Here is a 6,922-nt window from a genome sequence, read left to right on the forward strand (position 1 = left end):
TATCTCCCCCCCTGGGTCTGAGAGCAAAACCTCTCCTGTAATAGCCTGGTGTTGCCCCTTCAATTTGTTTGCCAACATCCTCCCACGCTTGTTTCCTCTTGTGAAATATGCAGGTTTGAGGCATAGGATTGAGTATTCTGCATGATCAAGATCTAGCGCTGCTAGCTGTTTCTGGTCTACCTCTAGCTGCCTCCATATCTCACAAGCCCAGGTGTGATGGTAGATAACTCCAGTTCTGGAACTTGCTCCTGAAGCTTTGCCCTGGTGGCACGATGTGTCTTATTATTTGCTGCTGATATTGGTATAAGCACGCCCCTGATAACTGCCTTCAAGGCGTCCCATATCATCGCTGGGGAGGACTCAGAGGTGTCATTTACTGTTAGGTAGTCCTTTATGGCCTTCCCCACCTGCTCAGCTGTGTTTGGGCGGCGCAACATTATCTCCCGTAGAATCCGGTTTCTGGGCGTTTGGCTCTGAAGTGGGAGCGCGAGGTCCAGAGTGACCGCAGAATGATCAGAGAGGGTACGGGAATCTATCTCCACCGATATTAATGCCTCCTGTACCTCCCTGGAACCCAGTAGGTTGTCTAATCTGGCATACGTTCTATGAGCATGGGTATAAAACATGTAATCTCTCGGTCTGGTGCTAGTCTCTCCACAGTCCCTTGTTGGTGAGTAGAACGATCAACGTCATTATGAAATACTAAGTTTAAGTCGCCTCCCATAATCTGGTGTTGCCATCAGATCCCCAATGGCATCTTGAAAAAACTGCTCTTGGTTCTCGTTTGCGGCATATATAGAACCCATGGTTATGGAGTGTGATCCTATGTGCGATACCCCAATAGACGTCCCTTAATCTCTGCCACCTTCAACCCCACCTTCCCCGGGAAAGTGTGTGAGAACAAAATTGCTACACCAGCTGCCTTGTGTGTCATAGAGGAGAAAAATTGTTGTGGAAAAACACAGCACCTAAGTCTGTTCCAATCTCCATGTAGGAGATGTGTTTCTTGTAAGAAACAAATGTCTGCCTGTGTGTGCTCGAGATAGGATAGTATAGTACTGATTTTCTTTTTACTGGGGTGTTTAGGCCCTTAACATTGAGCATCACCACTCTCAGTTTCCCAGGTCTCGCAGTCATAGCTAGCCCCCGCGTGACTCCCAGATGCACCAGACAAATTTCCCTCCCAACCCCCCTAACCTCCTGTGAATCGCTGCCCTATCTAAGGATGCTAGAAAAGAGTTAAAGAGTAGCAGTCACTCATAAACAAACCCCTAAACAATAACAATAAACAGCAAGAGTCACTGATGTAGAGGTGGAGTAGGATCCACCATCTCGTTTCCAGGAGTAAAAGTCTTTTGTGGGGTCTGTGCCGCTTTCTGTTTGGGTCTTCTGGACTTTAGGGTGGTAGAGGGAGTTTTAGGGTTTAGGGTGAGTATGGGTTTTTAGATGGATAGAGAATGTTTGGGGTTTAGGGTAGGTATGGGTTTTTGAGTGATACATGAATTTTTAGGTTTAGGGTGGGTATCGGTTTTTGAGAGGTAGAGGAAGGGTTTATGGTGGGCTTGGGAAATTTGCGTGGCAAGGGAATTTTGCTGTGATAAGGGAATTTTTAGGGTTCAGGCGTTGTGAGTTAATAGGGATATATATATATATATTTATGAAATCAAGAGGGAATATCCAAAGCGGGTATGAGCAAAGGAAAAAGACTATGTTAATCTGCACTGTGCACTGTGCACTGTGCAATAGATTTATTAGGCTATGTGATTAAGGGCTTTATTTATTGGTATTATGTGATTAGGTATTCATATTAGTTGGGGAGGGGTGTAATAGGAAGAATAATCATTCACCCTTGTCACATAGGAATAACCTTTACTTTTTAACAGCCCCATAGCGTATCTGGTCGGATATTTTAGATCACCAACAGTATTATATTGTATAAAATAATCTGGTGTAATTTGCACAGTGTTTTGTCTATGCCTATGCTTACAACTCGTTTTGCACTAAATGCATTTGATTGAGTCATGCACTGTCACTTTAAAAAGTCTTCAAGAAGTCACGTAGTATGTCATGTGATCAAGCTTCAGAGGGAAGCGAAACGCGTCATGGCGGACGCTCTGGGCACAATAAAGTCACTGTAATATTTGCACTAGCAAATTTTGGGTTTACTCTTCGTCATTTCTGCTTGAAAAGGGCCAACGGATGGTGGTGACGATTTCTCTCATATTGTGTACCGAGATGCTTCAACGGTACGAGTAGAACCCCTCCCCGCATTGGGCGACGCTGCAGGAATTAGCTGGCTCGGATTTTCCGGAACCAGAGTTACATTACTCTAGCATGGAGCAAGCCGCAAAAAGCCCCTGGAAGCCGCTGACTGATTGACTGGCCACCTGAAGTCAGTACGTCCTATGTCGGCCGACCGGAGTTGTGTACTGGCATTCCGTCCCAGGTAGGATCCTTGCAGAACTTTCAGTGGGGAGTGTGTGCAGTGTGTGTGTAGAAAGGACATTGTACTTAGTTCTAGTGGCCGTTTTCTCTTAGTGCAACTATATATTGCCGTAAAATTGCAGCGCAAACCAAATGTCCACAGACGTACTACGAAGGTGAGCGGAGGCAGCAGACTAGTTATTTATCGACTCCCCGGTGGGGGGGTCGACGACAACAGTACAAATCAGCCTGAACACCGGGAATCCCACCACGAGAGACATGTTCAGAAAGTTAGAGAGTCTTATGCGCTCAGAACAGTCTAAGTGGTGGGAGCACCGGTCTTTGTCCCGCTACTTGGAAGTTGGACGATTGCCCAGGGGGTTGCGTATCACATTAGCCCCGAGTTACGATAACCCCGAGTGGGCTGAGTCCAACCTTGAATCATAAAGCAAATTGATGAACATTTTAGTGAAATATGCCGAAAGTGATCGGGCTAAGTTACAAATCTCAGCGCTTGGACGCTCCAGGGCAGCAATCGAGCTCAATAAGACTTCTTTTCATTTCATTTCATTTCAAAATGGAAATAGATGCCTTGCAATCAGAAATTGCAAAACTAGAAATGAATGATCAGATTAAGAAAATGAGGGACGAGATGATGTTTAGACTCAACAAAGATAAGGAAGCCATAAAGAAAAGATAGGCCTTCAAGTTTGAGAGGGACAGAGCGACTTATCAGAACGGGCAGGTCTTCACGTTTGCTCGTCAATACGATGCAGTCAAAGCAAGAACAAGAGTGAACAGACCATCTTTGAGACAAATTAGTGAAACCACCACAACATCAATATCCGCTTTGGATCTAAGTTCAGCTGCCGAAAGTGAGCCCGAGGGGGATACAACTAGGGATCCGAATGTGGGGTTTATGAAGCTCTCACTGGCACAGGAAGTCAATTGCTTGTGCCGGACCGCCGGGAAACATTGAGACCACGAGTACCTGTGGGTGCAAAAGGCAAAGGGCAAATTTCAAGCGAAGCCAGTGTCGCAAGTGCAACAGCCGCAAACAAAAATGGAGGCAGAAAGGCAACACGGGGACGTTGGAAGAGATTCCAGAACCGGAATCCGGAACAGCAAAAAACCCCAACTCAGTAATTAACCTGACAGATCTGAAATTAACTGCGGCAGAAAGATCGGTCCTAGGCTTAGGACTCTCTTATTGTCCTTTTGTAGTTTAAATTATGCGGATACAAGAATGGATTTGTTCAAGTTCATTTGCAAATTGAAGCTCAGCAAATTTCATCGGCTGCAACCGAAAAAGAAAATTCAACCAGACACCGTCTTCAGTCCCTCAATGTTGTCTGTTGGAGACCGAGAGTCCTTTGAGGAGATTTGGGCATTACAAAATGAGCAAGGGGAGCCTGCAAATGTGGCTGAACCAACATTGGCTGAAGAACTGTTCCTGTCCGAGACCTGGCTCACAGATGATTCCTCCCCTGATATTCTGGCGGCCATTCCACCTGGATATTATTTATTGCAAGCCAACCGCCCCTCTGGCAGAGCGGGCGGCGGGGTTGCTGCCATCATTAGTCACTCTATTAGGTTTTCCCCTGTTTCTACCCCCAGCATCCCCAAGACTGACTGCCTCACTCTTAGGCTAGAGCAACCTGGGTCCTCTCTTGTATGTGTCTTAGTTTACCGCCCTCCCCAACCCATGCCTAACTTTTCAATCCACTTTGGGGAACTCATCTCCCAGCTAACCATCAATAACACCAATGTTTTAGTTTTAGGCGACTTTAATTACTGGCCCTCTGACCCCCACGAAACTCCTGATTCCCTTGCTTTCTCCGACCTCATGTTGGGTCTCAATTGTACCCAACATATACACACACCCACCCACATAAAAGGTCATATTTTGGACCAGGTATGGACCTCCTCTTTAGTTATTTCCACTCCCCTTGTCCTTCCCTGTTCCTGGTCAGACCATCTACTTATCACCTTCTCTCTTGCCAAGCCTCCCCTGGCCAATGTCACTCGAGAATCCAACTTTCTGGCACGTAACTGGAACAAGGCTGATCTTAACAAATTTACTTCCCTCCTGAGCTCGTCAGCCCCTTCCATCACGGGTTCCATTACTTCCGTTGACTCTCAGTCTGATCATCTTACTCAATGGCTTGTTTCAGCTGCTGACTCGGTGGCACCCTTAAAACCTGTTAAAACACGGCGTAGTCACGACGCCCAGAGGTGGTTCACCGAGGAACTTAAGGCACTGAAACTTAGTCTCCGCCAGGCCGAAAGGCGCTGGCGTCGAGGATATACCCCCGAGACAAAGGCTGTCTTTTCTTCTCAGATGAGGGAATATAAATTTGCTATAGCCCGGGCTAAATCTAGCTATTTTTCCAACAAGATTTTGAATTCCACCAATAAATCCAAGGATATTTTCGCAATTGTTGAGGAACTGTCCAATCCAGCTAGAGTCACTATCGCCCCGCTTCCCTCCCAGCCCCTATGTGACTCCTTGAACCAGTTTTTCGTGGATAAAATTGTTAAAATCAAGACCAGCATTCTCACTCTTGCCCCATCCGACCCTCCCCCCGTCAACACTCTCCCTTACCACATCACCCACACCCTCTCCCAGTTCCCATCCATTTCATTAGAGATTTTTCTTTCCCTCCTGCTCAAAGTCTCTTCTGGTTCTCCTAGCGATTGTTGCCCCCCCTCTGCCCTGCGAGAAGCTTTTACTTCTTGTCCGGACCCCCCTTTGGCTCTCTTAAACAACTCCTTAACCTCAGGGGTGGTCCCGGCTTCCTTCAAACGGGCAGAGGTGGTGGCTATCTTGAAAAAACCCACGGCTGACCCGTCCACCATGAGCAACTATCGTCCCATTTCCCTCCTTCCCTTCCTCAGTAAAGTTCTGGAGTCTCACGTTACTCAAACCCTCACTTCCTTTATAGAGGACTCCTGTGTTTTGGACCCCCAGCAGGCTGGGTTCAGACCTGCGCATTCCACAGAAGCAGTCATCCTCTCTGTGATGGACGAACTTCGCAGGGGCGCCGACTCCAACATCTGTCAGGCCCTGGTTCTCCTGGATCTGTCGGCCGCCTTTGACACGGTCGACCATGCTATTTTGGTCGACCGTGTCAGAGAGGCTGGCATCCAGGGCACTGCTCTGGACTGGGTGCGCTCTTTCCTGACCCATCGCCATCAAGCTGTCAGGCTGTCCCAGTTCTCTGCCTCTCAAGTCGAACTGACTTGTGGTGTCCCGCAGGGCTCCTCTCTATCCCCCCTCCTTTTTAATTTATACCTGGCCCCGTTAATCCGCTCCCTCCGTCGATTCAATGTCTCTGCGTTCAACTACGCAGATGACATTCAACTGGTTTTCACCATTGACTCCGGTGATCAATCCATTTCCACTTTTCAAAATACCCTCTGTTTTATCAGTGATTGGATGGGCACAAACCATCTGAAACTCAACCCCGACAAGACAGAGCTGGTTCTTGTCGGGGGGCCCTCCAATCCCTGGCACTCATCTTTTTGGCCTGTCAGTCTTGGCAACCCTCCTTGCCCTGTCAACTCAGCAAAAAGTCTGGGAGTTGTCATAAGTAACGACCTATCTATGACACCCCAGATCAGCGCGGTAGTTTCCTCTAGCCATTTCCAGCTCAGGAAAATACGTAAGATCTCCCGCCTACTCACCCCTGATGCCCTTACCGTGGCCTTGCTTGCGTTAGTCATGTCTCGGCTTGACTACGCAAATGCACTATACGTAGGCATTCCTGCATACCAACTTAGGAGACTCCAGCTGATCCAAAATCAAGCTGCCCGCTTGATCTACCACCAACCTAGAGATCAGCACGTCCAACCTCTCCTAAAAAGTCTTCACTGGCTTCCGGTATCTGCCCGATGTAACTTTAAGCTTGGTTGCATTATTTTCAAATCCCTCACTGGTCAGGGCCCCTCTTTCATTTCTTCTTTGCTTCATCCTTATGTTCCCTCTCGCACCCTTCGGTCATCCCAATTGGCTTTACTTTCCATCCCCAGATTCAAGCGTAACAAACACGGTGGCCTTAGGTTTTCCTTTTTAGCCCCGTCTTTCTGGAACTCTTTACCCCTCTCTCTTAGGTTGTCCTCCCTTTATCCTATGTTCAGATCTTCTCTTAAAACGTATCTGTTTACCATAGCCTATCACTAGCCTTCATTTTCAGCTGGGTTATTGTTGTCTCTCCTCCCTGCTCCTTCTGCATAGCGCCAAGAAACCTAATGGTGTTAGCGCGCTCAATAAATTAATTTAACATAACATAACATAACATAACTAGGTAAATGCATCACTCCTTTTAAACTGAAATCAGTCTTTCAGCCTTTGATGGTCCATGCCAATTTGGATGTATACCAGGACATGATAGTACAGGACTTAAAAAAACTATATACCGCCACAAATAGGAGGAAGTAGATAATCAGCAAACAGAACTGGTGCTATAAACAACTGGTTGGAAAATTGGAGTCTGAC

Source organism: Lissotriton vulgaris, chromosome 2_1, assembly GCF_964263255.1.
Source record: "Lissotriton vulgaris chromosome 2_1, aLisVul1.2, whole genome shotgun sequence".
NCBI classification, from domain to species: domain Eukaryota; kingdom Metazoa; phylum Chordata; class Amphibia; order Caudata; family Salamandridae; genus Lissotriton; species Lissotriton vulgaris.